This window comes from Coturnix japonica, chromosome 1 (genome assembly GCF_001577835.2).
Source record: "Coturnix japonica isolate 7356 chromosome 1, Coturnix japonica 2.1, whole genome shotgun sequence".
Classification (NCBI taxonomy): Eukaryota; Metazoa; Chordata; class Aves; order Galliformes; family Phasianidae; genus Coturnix; species Coturnix japonica.
Window position 1 is genome coordinate 131,970,101 of NC_029516.1, and position 19,535 is coordinate 131,989,635.

The following is a 19,535-nucleotide window of genomic DNA, read 5'->3' on the forward strand; positions in this document are numbered from 1 at the left end:
GAATCCCTGGCATATGCTCTTAGGGGCCATGTGAGATGATGAATACTTTGATATGATATATCAGGGTGTTATAATTAAAGCAGCTGTTCTTTCCGACCTTAATGATCTCATTTTCTCTCAATACGTACAGCAGATGAACATTGGATTTCTGCCATAGTATATAGGTATAAACCATGTTCACCCTGCTACATTTCAAACCGTAGTTGAAATGCTATACAGGAAAATATATTTGTTGTTTTTGAATTTAAAGAGAATTGTTTACTTAATTTGCTTTTGAGACCCTCTCAAAAACAGTGTTAGTTGGAAGAGCTCACTAATAAATAAAAACAAAGCAACTGAAATGAAATTAACAATAAAAAACAATTTGCCACATCTCATGTCCATTGATTCACAGATACAGATTTATCACACTTTCTGTCATCTGATATACTGCATTTATACTATGCTTTTGAACATTACATTTTTCCCTCTAATATGTAAGCATCTAAGACTTTCAGAATCTATGTACATTTAAACCCACAAGCAATATTAACAAAATAAACAAAAATCTTCACGTACTCTCTTCCTTATCCCTCAAACTTAGGCTTCAAAATGTGCTATCTAGGCTTCCTCCTAAAACAGACCTCTCTTCTTTGCTGCAGTAAGTACCAGTCCTGCAAAGCTATGCCAAGAGGTATAGAGCACCTCACTGCGCTGATGGCAGTGCTATCCCTGTTTAGAGAGTCCTGGGACTCCTTTCTTGCCTGCATGGCTGTCTCCTTCCTTCACACAGAAGCATGAATCTGTGGATGTGGGAAAGAAGGGGCTGGTGTCTCACACGAGTAGCTGAGAATCAAACATCTATGCACAGCCTGACCTGAGGTGTACAGTATGTTAACAGTTTATATGCAATCAGTGAGTGTCTAAATATCCCACTGAAATTAAAATTAGCATTTTTTACCTGAGCACTTCTGTAATTTCATGTCTAATATGTCACAGTGCTTTTAGGCTAGTAAGAGGGGAATGCCTCTTGTTTGGAGTGGGGTGTATTACACTTGTCACTAACTGTGAGAAATGGTGAGATGATAGCAATTTAGTTTCAAATGGAGGTGTTATTTTGACAGTCTGTTATTTTAAAATGCTTTAGTTTAAACCCTTTTCAAGGGGTGGCTCAATGAAAACAGCACCTAACACTGACAGAGGAACCAAAATAGTTTATGTACATGCAAGGATATATACATTTATAGGCACACACATATATATACCTGCTCATGCATGCATTTAATTTTTCCACACATGGAATTACGGTGTAGTGTAAAGGATTTTGTTTCCCACAAATTTAGAATGTAATGTATAAAACATTTATACCTCTAAAATTTACAAGTAATGAGATCGGCCTAAATCCCTGCTGCCACAGCTACTAGCATTGTTCTGGCAAAAGTGGTGTCTGCCTTCTGGAGGCTTGGGCTTTGTTTGGTCTTAGGTTTGAGATAAGAGTTTATGCATAGAAGAATTAGTGTTTAGTTATTCATTATAGAAGTAGTTCACAGCTTAATTTCGGGACACCTACTTCCTTAATCCAACATAGTTTAATTTGGAAACTAACAATCTGAACAAGTCTGGTGTTGAGCTCAAGTACATGTTTGAGATAAGGGACTTTGTTGAAATAGAGGTCAGTAAATAGGTAGCTGTTGGTTTGAGAACAGAGCAGGAGGTCCTTCATGAGAACAAGTGGTAGCATTAGTTCACTTACTGTTTCTTCTGATAATAAGGATTGCTAGTTCTGAATTAAATCTTGAAAAGGAATCTCACCTATGTGACAAAAAAATGCATCATCCTTGACTGAACAAGAATCACATCTTCAGTTGTCAAAACAGTCTTACCTTAAGCAAAGTGCTATCAACTTCAAAATGAATAGTACTAAAAAATATAAAATAAGATCTATTCTTTGTTTAGACAATTGGTATATTTAGAAAAAACAAAACAAAACAAAATAAAACATCTGCCATTACATTAGCTTCGGTTCATAACCTCAGCTTTTGCATTACAATAGCAGCCTCAGTCTTTGCAGGGGAAGTGGGTAGAGGCTGAGGAATGTGGTTAATTCCTGGCTGTCAGAGATCTCTATGAGCCTTTTGCTGTGTTGAACTTCCTTGTTATATTCTGGTTACAGAACTGATGGTGGCTTCAAGAGCTTGGGTTCAAGTTAATGGTAGAGTCAAGTATATGTTTAAATCACATGGGCTATATCCACATGTAAAATAGAAAAGAAGGTTTCAAGGGCTAAAGTAAAACAGGTTTATCTTACATTATTTTTGAGGCTGATTCAAGTGGCTATGCTATTTGAAGGCTCATTTTAGGGTCCAACTCAGTCTGGAAGCCCTATCACATGGGCAATGGCAAAATTCAGGTAAGCTCTTGTACAAACTGAAAAGTGATGTTTTTGTTTTCAGTAAGGTGTGTGGGGCCACGGATGATTTAGTGGTGGCTGGACTGATGAGTTACTCCTGTCTCGTTCTGAGAGGAGTACCAGCTCAGCCAAGCAAGAGAAGATGAGTAAGTGACATTTCTGTGAACTGCAAAATGATTGTCTCAGTCTTTGTCTGACTGAATTCTTTCTACTACCTTTTCACTAACCACTGTCATTTCTAATATTAAGTCAAACCTATCTGGGTGATATCTGACAGACCCAGACTGAAAGAAGCTTTCAGGAGTGAGAAAATCATATTACTGAGAGTGGGTGAGCCTCTTGGAGACATAATCACTACTGCAGTGGCCTCTTTCTACTGAATTTTTGAGCTAGCTCTCCAACCAAGATTCAGGCTGAATTTTCTTAACATTGATATCTAGGAAAAAAAGTGTGTTTTCTTTAGGTGAATTTCTCACTTGGAAAATATTCCCTCAACTCTTTGGGTTTTATCTTCTTATTTGCTAGCCACAACTCTAGCTCTGTTCCTAGAACTTTTTATTCACTTGTATAATTCTGTATGAATACATAAAATATAAATGCACGACATATTCTATGCAATTTAATTAAATAAAACCTGTTAGATTGAATTAATGAAAATCAAATAAAATTTAATCATCTGAGAGTTATAAGAAATCATTCAAAATGGTGTAATAATTCTTCACAGTTTGTAGCTCTTCAAATCTATAATCACGTAAAAATATATATGCAGTGCTTTATCCCAAGCCTCTTTTTTCCTCCTAAAATTGTTGTATTATTATAGGAGAAGACAGAAAGCTTTCAAAATGAAGTTAGGAAAATCTATGTGTCTCGGTTTTAGACTCCTGTCAAGAACAGACCATTGAACTCAAATAAAGCATAATTTGGTTCACAGGACTCGTAGGTGTGGGTTTAATAATTTCTCAGTCAGCTCAGATGTTAATGAGAGTTTAATTAATGTTTTTGTAATAAATAAAAAATGCTTTTTTTTTTTTTTCTTTTTCTTTTCTTTTCTTTTCTGAACAGGCACAGCAGCCTTAAATGCTTTCATAATCTCTCCAAAGAAATAACATAGGTTTCTGACAATGAGGCTTAGAAGTACACTGCTTCATTCTCAGCAATATATGAGATTTGGCAGAGATTTTCCTATTACTTTTCAGATTTTATTTTTACTTTTTATATTTTTAAAAGTAGTTTATAAGTGCTGTTTTAATGAGAAGAACAAGACACAGCTGATCACTATGCTGTCTTTCATTGTCTAACTTAAATATGCAGAAGGCCACATTTGATGAGCTTTAGTGAACCTGGAACATGTTTGGGCAAAACAATAGATAAAAAATAAATACACAGGAATCTGCCTCTGCTTCCTATGAACTGCATCAAGACAGTGTCTTTTTGACCTTTTTTGATACCAAAAGTGTTATCTTGCTGTTTATGTTGCATTTTATAGAATTATAGAATCATGGAATCATAGAATCAGAGAATGGTCTGGGTTGAAAAGGACCACAGTGATAATTCAGTTTCACTTCCCCTGCTGTGTGTAGGGTCGCCAACCACCAGACCAGGCTGCCCAGATCTAGCCTGGCCTTGAATGCCTCCGGGAATGGCATCCACAACCTCCTTGGGAAACCTGTTGCAAATTGAAACAAAAGGAGAAGAGAACACATGGATTTGTGAGAAATCTCACAGGGTTTCTTTTGGTCTGAATGCTTTGTCTATGCTATCATTTTTTCCTTTCACGCACTGTTGTCCTACTTTTATATTATCAGTGAGATCTCACCAGTGGCTGAGCTTTCCTCAGAGGAATCCAGAGAAGCAGCTGTAGATGAATGCTTTAAAAACAATAGTGTCAAATTACTGAATTTCATGTCCATTGTGAAATCTTAGGTTATATGTTGTTTCAAGGGAAAACGGGAGAAAAACCTCTACTGAAATTTCTTTTCTGGAGGTTTCTATTTTTTGGTACATTTGATCTAACATTTATGAAGGATTGTGAAGTTCTTGTTCATATAGTTCTTTGTGAACAATAGTAAAGAGTAATTTTATTTGGGATGCTTCAAAGAGTTTGTCTATGCACAAGTCAGTGGACTGCAAGAGATGAATTGAAAACAGACTGAGCACCTTATTGTGGCTTACCATGAACTTAGGCATGGCAGTGGCAGTTTTGGAAAAGGATAATAACTGTAAATAATCTGGACTGCTAAGCACTGCTCATTCAGTACTTTACCAGCATTCTGACCAAGGATAGAGAGAGGGAGGAGTTTGGGTTGTATTTACTGCATCATGTAGCTAAAACTCACTGAATTTTCCAGCGTGACACTAAATGTAAATAATGCCCACAAAAATGTTGGAGCATTGGATGGTAAATTAATGAAACAAATAAAAAAAGAAAAATTGAGAAGTGAATTGTAGGTACACACTGACTTCTTGGAAATATAATAACAGCAGAAAGACATCTGTGTAATTCTCTGCCAAAACTTTTACAGCTAGATTATGATTTACTAAAGAAATTTCAAGAAGAGGAAGGTAAAACTCCACCTCACATTTAATGAGGTGCTAAGAACTCTTTTCTCAGAAAACCAGCATAAAATGCAGCAGTGATGCCAATACTGGTGTTTTTCTTAGAGTCTACCTTACCCCTTTTCACTTTATTATTCATATGAAAACACTATACTATTCTATTCTGATGAGACTTAATTGACAGATTTCCCCCTGTAACTGTCATTAAGCTCCACACATGTATTAACGTAAAAGCATTAAAATCCTCAGTCTTCCTCTGAAGTTTTCCTGATTTTATTTTTATTTTTTAGGAGGTGGGAGTTACTTTTCTTAAAACTCATGCTTCACTGATATAAGGGGGATCTGTGTTTTCTATTTGGATTTCCACCTGCCAAAATTAAATTATTTACTGATGTAAATAAATTTTGATGTAAATGATCTGTATTTAATTACTTAAAACTGAAAAAATAATATGTTTAGCTGATCAGACCTGAGTAATTATTATCAGTGTTTACTTTCAGTTATGAAAAGTTGCAGGTTTAATATCATGTTCTTTGATATTTCTTACCAGCTACATGGCCATTTTGATTCACAGCAAGACCACTTACTGAACTCATGAGGAAGAAAAAAGTATTGCCAATGTTACAAATGAGCTAACTTTTCCCTTACCCAATAATAGTAGAGAACTTCTTTTCACTTCCACAAGGTTGTTCTCTAACGTTGTCTTTTATTTATAACAGCTCAAAAAATCACTTTCATATCATGTACAATATACGTATGAAAAAAAATATTGACAGGCAGTTGTCATCTTATTGTTGCTGATAGCAACAAAATGAATTTCGTAGGTTGAACTGTAGGTTCACTAAGTTTTTTGAGCATTTTGAATAACAGATGTTTCCTCTATGTATTGAAAAAAATAACCATACTAAAATCATTTTTCTTCTTTGTCTTTCTATAACTTCGAGCAATTCTAAATAATTAAATATACTGTTGCTAGATGGTGTCTTATTTTTTTCACATGTGCAGAAAGAAAGGAGCAAAGACCAGGCAAAATGATAATCCTCGTCTACTTTTATGATTCTGCTACCCTATGGGAGCTGAATTCAAGATGTTCGGAACCAGACTTCAAGCAAATGTTACTGCCAAATGTTTCTGAGAGTTCTGTCTGAATGTCTGACATAAATCAATGTATAAGATGCTGCACATTTATAAAGTCTTTGTCTTATTGCTTCTTCCTTATGCCAAGAGATGTTTCAATAGTCCCATTGTCAGCCACAGAAAATGTAGTTAGAAAATAAAATAGCTCTCATTGATACATGTTCACATGCTTCCTGCTATAGCCTGTTCTTTTAATTGTATTAATATGTACTCATCTGTGTAATTCTTTTAAGATAAAGGTTTTGGGAACCTTTAAAAGCTCTCACTCTCCTTTGATGAGATGTGCTCAAATGGTTGAAGATAGTAAATTATAGACAAAAATCTCTTATTCAGTGTCTTCATTCAGTAGTAAAACTCTCCTGAATATAAATGTTCACGTAACATTGGTAGGATCACAGACAGTAGAGCCTCAAGGATCTTTTTAGCAATTCCACTACTAACACTGAAAGACTACCAGCACTCTTTTACAGTTATTTCATTGTCTCTTTGTTAGAATATTTTTTGAGTCATATGTTGTTCGCTTAAATGTAACAGACTTGCCATTCTTATTGTCTGTTCACTACTGTTCCATCATCTCTACTCTGGAATGTAGAAGATCTTGAATGCTGCATCAAAATAATCAAATGTTTTCCAGCCCTTCGGAGACATGTGGAGGGCTCCTGAGATGGTGAAAGATTTGGAAAACCTGATAAACAGAGAGTGGCCAAATGAACTGGATTTTCTCAGGCTACAAAGCATACGCTCAAAGAGGATCTTGTCACAGACTTAAGTGCCTAAAATGTAGATAATTGGAAGGTTGGGGAACCTTCTTTACATTGATGTGGAGTGAGGATACAAGACGCAACAGGCACAGGCTTCTGTTCACTATGTGAACAGTTAAACACTTGAGCATCTCCTCAGATCCCTCCATGATCTACAGTTTTTCTTTGATTGTATGGCTGGGCTTCCATTCACTTTTGGTATCTAGAAGTTAACATTACAGCCTAAATTGCTGGTAGAAAGTTTAGAATGGCATAAATTTTGCTCCAAAGGCTTTTTAACAGACTTCACAGGATTAAGATTTTGTTGCTTTAACCAACTTGTAAGTGATCTGTAATATGAAAATGGGAGTAAATTGTTAGGTGAAAAAGTGCACTAGTTTTTACTAGTCAGGCTGGGAACGATGAAAACTGTTGCAGAAAATCCAAGAAGGATCTCATGGTTCTATGTGACTGAAGAGTAAAATGATAACAAGTGATGTCATTTTATAAGGAAAATCAGTAAGTTCTAATGTATTTTAGGCAACAATGGATTCTGAGATGACTATTATCACTCAAAAAGCAGCTTTTTGATTGGCACTAGATCATTCTACTATATTCTGAGCGGTGGTCAAAATGAAAATCCCCAAAGAGCTACTCCAAAAACCAAACTACAAACAAACCTCAAGCTAAATACTGGGAATAACTCATGCAGGAGCAAAGCACCAAAGAAAAAACTTCATGCTTATTTCCTAAATATGCACTGAAATAGCACCTGGATACAGCGTCACAGAAATTATAAATGCAAGCATTCAAAAAACATCCAATTTTTAATCTAACTTTCTACTATCTGAAAAAGATTGTCAAACAGTGTGTGACAAGGGGATGTTAACTTGGTGTTGAGGTTCTGTTCCAGTACAGGAATAAGGAAGCAGAATATGAAACTAGAGTCACATTTTATTAATTTCTTTATTCTTTGCTAATCCCAAGACTATGTGACAGATTCCTTAGGGTTCTCGCAGCTCCCAGAGAACATCTGGATGTTTCTCAGTTCTATTGGTAAACTCAGCCTTTTTTTCTTCTGAACAAAAGATTTTTTTTTTTCCTCTTGTTTTATGTAGGAAACCACAATAGTCATTAAGATCTCAAATAACATTTTGCAGGTACCAATGCCAGATTTTTGAATAGACATCCCATGAATAATATCTTCCCTGCTACTTTGTCACTGAGCTGACTTAATGCTTTTCCTTGCCATAAATATTCAACTTATGGCCAGCCCTGCTGGCAGGTATCCATCCCAATGCTATGGCTTTTAGGAAAGTGTCACACAGGCTTGGAAAGACAAAATTGATTTTTGCCTTTCGTTTTATTGATTAATATGGAAATGTTCTGCAGTTATCTCATTGCTTTTAAAAGCCTGCCACTATGCAGAGAATTTTTAGATGCCTAAGATCATTTTCTCTCAATAAGGCCCAATGTAGCAAATGAAATGTTTTTTTCCCCTCTCCCCCCAGATAAATGTTTGAATCTCAAAAGATTGTGTACATCAAGGTTATCTCAAATCAATATGTCCAGTATGACTTATCTTTTATTGTTTCAACATTCCTCTTGAAAGGAAAGAACAAGTTCTGTACGTTGCCTAGCTGCACTAAGGATATTACTGGGATGAAACAGAACTAATCAATAGGAAAGGGGCAATGTTGTAAAATCCTCACTTGAGCTCCTTAACTATTCTAAATTATCTCTGTTCTGTTCTTTTAAATGATTGGGAGATCAAGAGTAAAAATATTCATGCAGTCTAGAGAAGGTCGAAGTAATATAAAAATCTAACGTTCACTGTACAAGGCCACTTGACTGATATGTTGTAATCAGCATAAATATTAATAACAACACACAGACAAAGTTGGCCAAAAAGTAAAAGATGGATTCCCACTAAAACTTTCACAGCAGGAAAAGAATTGTTTTAACTGTGGGTGAAAAGCTTAAGAATGGAACATTCTTCACAGAAAGACTGCTATCTGACTACACATTGGCAGGGCTTCCAGGCCAGCAGCCAGGAAACCATCGTATTAATACTCCCTCAAGTAATTTTGATTTACTAAAATGATCATTTTCCAACAAGAAAAAATATCTGATCAACCTATTTCATACAAGAGAGATTTATGAATATCAATATGTTATATGTCCCTGTAAGGCTGCTGAATGTCAGAAAACTTGACAGGGGGAACTAGGGAGGTATGGTAATGTTTTGGGATCAATTATCCATAACTTTTGAGTTTTAACCTGTTCCTACTGTTTTAAGAACTTAGGAAAATAGTCCTCTGATTCCCTGTATGCTAAATTAAGAAAAGAACCCATATCTGGAGACTTCTGGAGGGAGATCCCCCCCACCTTCTTTTAGTTAAGGATTAAGATGCAGGTGCTAACTTACTGCAAAGGCACTCACACTGGATTCCCCCTTTAGTGACCTCCCACGTATATCACTTTTGTGTGTCTGCATTTAAGCCACTGCACAATTCTGTCCCACCTTCTTCTCCCATTTGAGCTCCTCCTCTGAAACTGACTGGTGCTAAAGGACAGTTTTCAAGCAGTTCCTAGGCTCAATTCACGTTCACTTAATTTGACTCCTCTGCTTACCAACAGAATCGTTATAACCAATGCAGCATCCCAGTGTGTTTGGGATACAGACTCTGATTTCATTGCAGCTGTTCTAGATTCATGAAGGTATAAGCATGAATAGGACACAGATCCACTATCACAAAAAGCAAGAATAAGTATTAGAGTGTACCTTTTACTGATTTGTTATAAAAAATAACTTTCAAATTTCCTGAAGAAAAAAACTATATAAAAATATCTTTAAATGTTAATCTTTTCAGTTATGATAACAACAAGCAAATGTGACCCGATCTGGAGTTACTAAGGTCACAAAGCATCTTTTCAATAACTTGTTTTGGAGGTAGTTGCTTATTCCTATTCTGTTTCCACAGAAAAGAACAATTCTGGTTTCCCCTTGTCTCAGTATGGCTGCAAATGAAAAACTGTTATTCCCCATGCTGTATTAATGACTGTGGATAATGCTGGTACAGAAATAGTCAAGTTTTATCATGACAGAATGAGGTAGTACTTAAGTTGATATTTTTGTTCCTATTTAACAAAATAAAACATGTCAGTTTTGGCTCCACTCAAAACCTGGGGGAGAACAAACAAAGGTTGTGGAATGGAGTAGGAAAGCACCTGCAGGGGAATTCGTTTTCAGGTTTTCGAAAGAGAACAAAAGTGAGAAAACAAAAAGCCAGCAAACAGTGTTTTAAAAATTGATTTAGGAATGTTTAATTGTCTAAAATGCTTCTTGAAGTTGTCATATATTTTTTCAAGGAGAAAGGTGGGAAACAAATGACATCATCTGATATTGATGTGCTGTACTGGATACTGGATCCTGTCTGCTGGGATGGGAAATCTTTACACAGGCGACTAGAACTGCCAACAGTCAATTAACTAAAAAAAGGTCTCATAAGACCTGTCAACTGGGCTCTCTTTCAGTAAATGCAAAACTTAAGACGTTTTATATCCTCAATGTTTTCCACATTCTTTGTAAGGAAACACAACAGTTAATAACATGCAGGCTGTTTCAAAAGTGATGCTTCCTGTTTCTTTCTGTTAAAGCTACAACAGATAAAGAGCAGAAGAATGCTATTTGATGGAGAAAATTCTAAGCTACAAACCTGTCAACATTATTAACTGTTCATTTTTGCCAGGGATGAACAAAAGCCTGAATTCAATACTCATAAAAATCTGTACCAGTGGAGAACTACTGCTCCTGTTGCCGTTGCTGAAATGTACCACCCACCAGCACACTGCATTCACATCCACAGTTTGGTCTCCATACATGTTCAGCAAGTGTTGATGAACGTCAGTGGATGCCATTTTTTGTCACATAGAAGAATTCATTGACACACTTTTTCTTCATATACATGACCGTGTCAGACTCCATTCAGTCAGACTGCCTCTCTGCTGCCATCTGACACACAGCAGAATGTAATGGAATACATGGCAGGGTAGTTCAGCCTCTACTGCCATACCACTAGCATCTGCTTCTGACATCATGTGCCGACAATAATAGAACAGGAGGCATTACATTTGGAGCAACACCCATAAATAATGATGATTTACTTGGTCCTCCTCCACTCAGAAAGGAGCACTAAAAGGTTTTGAAAATACTCATAGTAGCCTAGCAACAACTTTTTTTTTTTTTCCCCTAAAGCAGAGATACCATTCAAATTTTCTTTTAGGAAAGTAGGTTAGACCTGCTGTTTCAAAGATGATTTGCACAGATAGAAGTAGAAGCACTCTGTCCTTTAGTGTTAGTCTTCCAAACAGGGAGTAAAAATATTTATCTCTATTATTTCAAACATTCATACCTTCATATTTACAGAAAAAGACACTATATTAAACTCACCCCTTACATAATGCTTCTTATTTCTTTATTTTTCTGCAAATATTTGTGTACTTGTTGTTAGTTGAAATAAATCTGTGGGGGAGTTTTTATTCATGAAGAAATTATTGTGTCTGTATTCCAGGTTTATTTGTTCAACATTGTCACATATCCCAGACCACAGTTTCTTCATAGTGTACAAGAAGAAGTTTAACAAAAGCATCAGTAAATCAAACAGAGAAAGATAAAATGTGAAAAGGTAGATCTTACTTTTCTCTTTCCTTTAATAAGAGGGAATCTTACTAATTTAAAACTAGAGAGGTGATGAAAAATTTGCATATTTTTGCATATCTCTTTGAGGCTGCTCTTTACAGAGCTTTTCCTTCCCTTTTTCCCGTGTTTAGTGTTGGTTATCTAATCAAGGAGTAGAAATCCATTTGCTGTGAACTGAGTGGCCACTTACTCAGAAAAAGAACACGCCAAAGTTTGACTGTAGAGATAGCAGAGGTACAGATGGAGCTGGTTGGAAACCAAACCCCTTTCCCATGGGGATTCATTTTTAACTGGATGTGATCTATCCTAGAAGAATCAAAAGGACAAGGAGAATGAGAAGGCTGCCTTTTAAAGGCAGTTTGCTCTAACAGTGGTTTATACTATATTTTACCATCAGGTAGTCTGACTGATGCCAACATTTGCTTCCAGATCTCAGGTGGCCTCCATCAAAGCAGGATCTGCAGCAGGAAGTGAAGGAAGTGTGATATGTGACTGCAGGGGCTAAATGTGAGGTGTACCCAGGAGTATGCCCTGTGTATTGGAAGGCTCTTTGAGCATTCTGTAGCAGCTAGAACAGCCCCATAGTGGGATGTGGGCACTGCAGGCAAAAATGTTCCCAGGTGAATTAGTAGGAACAGCACATTAGAGAAAGGCTACTTTGTGTAAGTAGAAATAGCAGTTGGTGACTCTGCACACAGAAGGGGGATTTAAATTAGATGATCATTGAGATCCTTTTCAACCCAGAGCATTCTATCATTCTACGAAATAGGGACTGCCATGGTGCTGGAATCTATAACCAAAGTGAAAGCTATTACATGAAGTATTGGCAAAAGATGGCCACAGAAAAGGTTTGGTGAATGGCATTAGGGCACTGTGAAAGCCCAAGAATGAGGTCATATCCAATTTCTCCTTCTCAAGTATAACCTGATGTTATTCTTAGACCATTGCTATTCTACAGTACTCATCCCATTGTTAGAAAGCAGTTAGAGAGCTTTGAATGTTTTACTAGAACAAATTTAAAACAAATTTAAACATCAACAGAAAGGAATATCTTGATACGTCAAGACATTTGAGCCTTGTTGTGAATTCTTGGCATAAAAATCATTTGTTCCTAAAATAAGAAAGTTCCCATAAAGTCATGTTGTTTCAAAAATTCCTATCTATTTCATGGAGAAGAAAGAGGATGTAACAATAAATGCAGATAAAATAGGGAGTAACTAGTTACGTGCTAGCTTGCATTCATTCCAGCTCCCTGACAGACATTGTGTGGCTGAGAAAATGGTTAGCAGGTTGTGACAGCAGAAAGATATGATCAGAAAAACAACCTGCTGTATAGGGGAAGGATAAAGGTAAACTCAATCCTTTATGCACTGAACAAAAAACAATTATTCATAGGGATAGAGGCCACCAAAGACACATTTGTTCTGGATTTTTTTTTTCCCCCCCATTTAGATACATTTTTTTTATTTTACTTTATTTTATTTTTATCATTTAAGATACAGCTCTGGTGTGTGGTTGCTTTACAGAGCTTTATGTTTGCAAAAATGTTGTCTCTCAGGTAAGAGCTGTCATTATGCAGCTATTTATCCTTTTACCACTAGGGCATCCTCTTTGATCAGTAGTTTTATGGATTTACTTACAAAATGGATTACGCTGTGTTGCTTTGGATGCATGTTCTTGACAATCAGATAAAACACCCTTATTCACATTTAGTTTAGTTCTTTATCTCCTCAGTTTGTATCAGTCAATTCCTCACATTCTCCCTGAGCTTTTAGATGAGTCATCAGGAAACAAACACCGGTTTTTGTATGGTTTGTGGTTCTTTTTTTCTTTAAAAAAAAAAGGTCTGCATTAAGTTTGGATATCTCCAACCCCATCTTATCCAACACTTCTGGATGGCACAATAAGTAAGATAATGGCAGAGTTATCTGAAACATACAGCACCCTGTCTACTACTACCTGCTTCCTGCAGTAAGAAGGCTATGTAAGCAGAACTAAGGAAAAGAAAAATGACTCTGAAGGCACTTGTATGTTTCTCTCTTGGGTCATGAGCTGAAAAAATCTTCAAACATCTCTGGAAACTTTACAATACATTTAATTTAGTTCGAAAATTGCCAGTAATTTTTTTCAGATCTCATTTTCCCACAAATATCATACTATCACATACAAATTGTATTCAATCACTAGAAAAACATTTTATTTATCAAGTTTTTAACAGAGTTTGATGCAAGAGAAGGAATATGTATCTCTTCTATTCCAGATAGTGAAGAATTACAAGAACACATATCAAAAGCTGTGGAATTTCTAGGTTAATGCATTTGTTTTCACATCAGATTGTCAGAAGAGACAGCTGTCTTCTACCCCTTAGATTTCCTATACCAGGCATCTCTGCAGTGCATGCAGATAACAAATCTTTCTCTACTTCAGGTATGACAGAAGAAAAGTACATCCTTGGGAGGGCTACTCAAAGTGCCTCACACCAGCTTCATCTCCCAGAAAAGTCATTTCACATGGTTACTTTTTCCAGCAGAGAATCCAGGATGCTGCTGGAAAATGAAGCAGGCTGCATACATCTGATTAGGAATGAGAACATGGAACAGAGCAATGTTTTGAGGAGATGTGTATTGCAGCTTTTAAGTAAGATATCTCTCTAGCCAGTGCTGATGAATTCTGCAGCACAGAATTGCAGAACAGAGGTGTTCGTGCAAAGAATGATCTATCTGTCTTCTTGTGACAGTTTTAGAAAACTAAATGCGTCTGTTTGAATGCTCTTCCTATTTCATGTTTCATGCTGTCCCTAAAGCAGTATTAGTGGTGTATGTCATGAGATCCTTCCCCCAAGTACCATTATTCATTTAAAAAAATGATCAAAGGATTTTAATCACAAAGCCTGCTTTAATTAATCCCCTACACAATGCTGAAATTTGCAGGGAAGGGTGACAAAATAATTTGTTGAGACCTGTTTTTATCTTTTACATTATCAAGTGCTGTTTCAACCACCTACTTCTATAGAGAATATTGGAGTTCTACCTGTATGGATGAAGACGTGCTTTTATTTTGTGAGACTGTGTTTTATGTACGTGTGACTGTATGCATATACATGCATGTACCTCCACCATCATGCATATAGATTTCATAACTGAAAGTGTAAGTAAATAAACCTTCCAGAAACACAGTTGAACACTGGCTTCAAACATCAGTATTTCTTATCTTAATTGCTAGCACACAGCAAATAAACTCAAAAGCTAGAGTGCATTTATGAATTCAAGCACAAATTTCCAGCCCTGTAAAAATGTAGTCCCAAAAAAGCCACTTGGTGGCTATGTTTTGCTGTTCACAGTTTAGCTTAGATCCATTTGACAAAGGAAACCTACAGAAATGTATCCTTCTATCCTTTTGCAAAATTTATAGGAGACTGGATATCTCCAGGGATGAAGGACAAGACAAGACAATGTTATCCACATGATATGTTTTTGGCATATTCTGTGGATCTGTGGGGCTTGACTATTTACATTGCTTAAAATTGACCCATGCATGAGCCCAGCACAGAAGATGGACAAAGGTCTGGGTAAAAGATGGCATTTCCATCCCTGGAATGCTCTAGCATTTTACAATGCTTTTTTGTCCTTTCTATTTTTTTTTTCTCTTGCACATTGTTATGATTTATGACTACTACCCGTAGAAGGAGGAAAATGCTGCATAAGATAACCAGATGAATTATTTAATGGTTTGAGATTCATAATATGTAAAATGAAGCAATTATGTTGAGGACTCCACATGCTACAGAATGGGGCAGCACAGAAAATCTTTGCCTTGTGATGGAGAGAAGCCATGATGTCTTATCAACACCTGTTTGTAGATGGGAGATCCTGAGCTATCCGAACTGGATCAACCTTCTGCTTCCTAGCATTTAACTCCCATAAGCTAATTACCACATATATATTAAAAATAAGCTGTTATTTGAGTCCTTATGGATGCTAAACTTCTGGCAGTCTGGCAGGGAAGGGAGAGGAAGTTCTTCATTTAACTTCTGCTTACAGAGGATTTCAGGATGCAAAGTTCTGCATTTTTTCCCCTTGGGTGGGTTTACAATGAAAAACCTACAGCATTGTAAGTGGGGAGCTGAGCAATGACCGCCCCTGTGGCCAAGCTCCAATGCGTTCCAGTGTGTGCAGAACCTTGGATGAGTGGGTGCACATATTTTTCTGACCAAGGCTGCAGGGAGAATATAGCAGTTGTTTTATGTTACAGCAAGATATCAGAAACCTAACTACAGAACATGACCTTGACTCATAACTAATTACAAATCTGCTATATTGGAATAATTCCAGAAATGTCTCCACCATTTTTTAAAAAAGTTAGGGACAAAATGCAATGCATCAGTTCTGCTTATGATAAGCAATTCGGGACCCTGAGAGAGCCCCTACAGAACAGCTTCAAGCACTGATGGATTGCTTGTACATTATCCCTACTGATTACCGAACACTGCACCCGGCCAAGCACTTTCACTCTGATTGAAGATATGAGGTGCAGACTTTGATCAAAATGAATTAAATGACCACCCCGCCACACTTTTCCAACTAGGCACATCATTAACTGCAGACAGGAGACAACGTGAGCAGGAGCTGAATTTGTGACCCGTGTGAAATGGGAAGGAAGTCAGAAGGAGATCAGTGTCACCAGCACAAACGCAGATGGATCCATCAGTAATATACATTTTCTCCTGTTTGCATTTTAAAGTGACAAATATGAAATAAATATTATTTGAATTCAAATTTTATAATAGCGCAGGCACAGAGAAAGTATACTTTGTTTTGTAATGAAATAAGAGGCCGGAACCTGTACAATCAGCTGCTGGGTGTTTCTCCTTGACACCAACTAAAAACCCAGATCCATATGGTCAGAAACCCTGAGCATCAACCACCTCTCAAAGTTAGCACACTGAGCCTAAAAGTAAATTCCTTTCTTCTACCAGTGGGCAATGGCAAACATAGACTCAGGTATTTCTTCTTGCCCTCCTTTCCCTCACTGTCCTACCTGCCTGTGCTGGAACCACTAGCAGGACCTGGCCACTGCAGCTCTTCCTTTCCTGGTGGGCACATGCAAATGGCTCGGAATTTCTCCTGCTGACACAGCTTCAGCCTTCATCAGCCTCAGCTGTTCAAGCACATCTCTGCATGTTTCCATGGTACTCCTTACCCATTTTAGGCTGTGGGTCAGAGATTAGCAGCTTTGCAGCAACCTTACGATCATCAACAACCCGCAGCATGGTGTGCCAGGGGGAACATCCATGTCCCATATCAATACCTGATGTGACATGCCTCCTTGCAAGCCCCTGCTCAGTCCAAAGCCATCACACTTCTTCCATCTGCTTCCTGTCTTATCTATGGCTTTCTGTTCTGATTTATCAAGCTTAAGAGTATTCTCTGAACCTCCCATCCAAAGTGATTTCGCTCATTTAGTATTTGTCTAGCAGGTGTTCCACTCCATGGGAAGCCCCTAAATCTATTTATTTATTTATTTTTTTTAAGGAACCAAGGAGTTATCTTCCAAGAAAGTAACAAGATCAGCTGCCCAGCTGAAGTGTCTCAACACCAACACCCAAAACATGGGAAACATGAAGAGTTGTAAGCCACCATGTTACTGGAAAACTATAATGTTGCTATCATTGATACCTGGTGGGATGATTCCCATGACGGAAGTGTGGCTATTGGTCGTTACAAGATACTCAGAAAGGACAGTCAAGGAAGGAGAAGTTGCCTTTTACATCAAAGAAGGAATAGCGTGTAAAGATCTGTCCATGAAGCCTGGCCATGAGAGAGTCAGAAGCCAATGTCTATTACAGGTGACCCGATCAAGCAGAGCCTGTTGAGGCTTTCTTTCTTCAGCAACAGGAGGCAATGCATTCACAAACTGTCGTACTGGTGGGGGACTTCAACCACCCTGACATCTGCTGGAAATGTAGCACAATGCACTGTAAGAGGTCCAGGAGACTTTTGGAATCTATCAAGGATAACTTCTTGATCCAGGTAACTGGCATCCCCACCTGGGAGGATGCAATATGTGACCTTTTGCTCACCAGTGTGGGTGAACTGTTTGGTGACATCAGGATTGAGGACTGCTGGGGTTATAGTGATTATGTCACGGTAGAGTTCACACTCTTAAGGAATATTTGACTGGCAAAGAGTAAAATCAGAAAGCTTAATTTTAGGAAAGCTGACATTCATCTCTTCAGGGAGTTAGTCAACTACTGGACTGTGTTCAGAGGAGGGCCACAAAAATCATCCAAGGGATGGAGCGCCTCCCTGTGAGGACAGGCTGAGTGACCTGAGGCTGTTATTTAATACCTGAAGGAGGAAGGGGACAGACTCTTTAGCAGGGTCTGCTGTAATAGGACAGGGGGAAATGGTTTCATACTAAAGGGGAGGAGATTTAGATTAGATATTAGGAAGTTTTACAGTCCAGGTGGTGAGGCACTGGAACAGGTTGCCCAGAGAGTTGGTGGATGCCCCATCCTTGGAGGCATTCAAGTTAAGGCTGGACCAGGGTTTGGTCTAGCTGGTGGTGTCCCTGTTCATTGCAGGGAAGTGGGTGTAGATGACATTTAAAGGTCCCTTCCAACTCGAATCTATGAACCCAAGTACCCAGCTTTGAAGACGGACTGAATCAGTGCATGCATTAGAAAGCTGCTGACATGATGTACAGCATGGAGCTATTTTCCTTTTATTTTATTGGTCATCACTTAGCACTTATGCAATAGTCTGAATGTAAAATGAGTGCTATGTCTAGTTGAGCTAAACTAGCTAGAGTACAGAAAGTGCTATGAGAATGGGCTGTTCACAAGGCAGTGGAAGGTAGAAAGTCAGCTGCCCTCTTGATTTCTCCTGCTAAATCACATCTTTACTCATAGCCTAATCTGTTCTTCAAATTGTCAAGTGAGACCCCGGTTTGAAAATAATATGTTCCAGCCTTCTTCTATCACATTATTTCCATCTTCAAATAAACTGCAGGAATTTTTTGGAAGAAACTGCAGCTTCTGTGGGAGAGCTGTGTGGCCTTTGGGTTTCTGATAATTACAGGTTCACCTCTTACATTCTTTTTTTCTCTTTTTCATTTATCTGTTAATCAAACAGAGACTAGATAGAGAATGAAGAAAGAAAGTGTTGCAGACTCCTTTGTCCCATTCTACCTTACCCTTCTATTGTAAATCCAGCTGCCTTCTGAAGCTCTTTGAAAGAGAAAACTCTTCTGGCTATTTTTTTGTTTTTTTCTTTTTCTTTTTATATTGTCCCCAGCAAGAGGACAGGAATCATATGTGATTATTTTTAAAAGAGTAAAAATGGCCTTTCTTGGACATACTGTTTGAATGATTGTGTCTGAAGAAGGATGTGAGGGGAAGAGGGTTTGTCTTGTAAGGGCAATATAATGCAAACATGTTTTCTTCCAAAAAGAGTATATTGCAAATTGGAGGAGATAATTTCAAAAAAGTACACAGAACAATTCAATATCCCTTTGAAGAGTGTTTCTGAAAAATTTACTGCACTCTGAAAGAGGAGAGTGTCTCTCTCCAAAAAAAGAGATAGTCCAGGCTGTAAGGGCTTTCTCTAAGGTACCCAAGAACAAAGCTCCAGAATGTGCTTCTGTGGAGCATCAAGATTTGTTATTCATTTTAATTGCTATAAAATGGGTATAGAGATTGTTCTATTGCTGATTGAAGGTAGCTTTGTTTGATCTGACACTACAGGCAATTTTGATATTCCTTTCCTTAGGCAATCTAATAAAAGGACTTGAAGAATAAAAGGACCTGAGGAATGATACAAAAAAACACAGTTGATTTGACTCTAGGATTAATAATTTAAAAAAATAAAATAAAAAGATTAAAGAGAAACTGAAACTCTTCTATGGTTTCTTTAAAGATTTGAAATTTCAACCAAAACTTTTTTTAATTTTGAAAATGTAAATGAAGTGCTGTCCTAAGCTGGGTACTCAGCATGCACCGAAAGTTTAGCTA

General features: G+C 37.4%; 1 protein-coding gene and 1 non-coding gene across 2 annotated transcripts in view; one reads left to right on the forward strand and one right to left on the reverse strand.

Annotated features, from left to right (window-relative positions):
• GPC6 (glypican 6) overlaps positions 1-19,535 on the reverse strand; it is a 697,205-nt gene that overhangs the window by 68,490 nt on the left and 609,180 nt on the right. The window lies entirely within an intron of this gene.
• Positions 16,967-17,025, forward strand: LOC116652804. The gene has a single exon (XR_004306023.1). It is a non-coding gene; the product is annotated as a U7 small nuclear RNA (small nuclear RNA).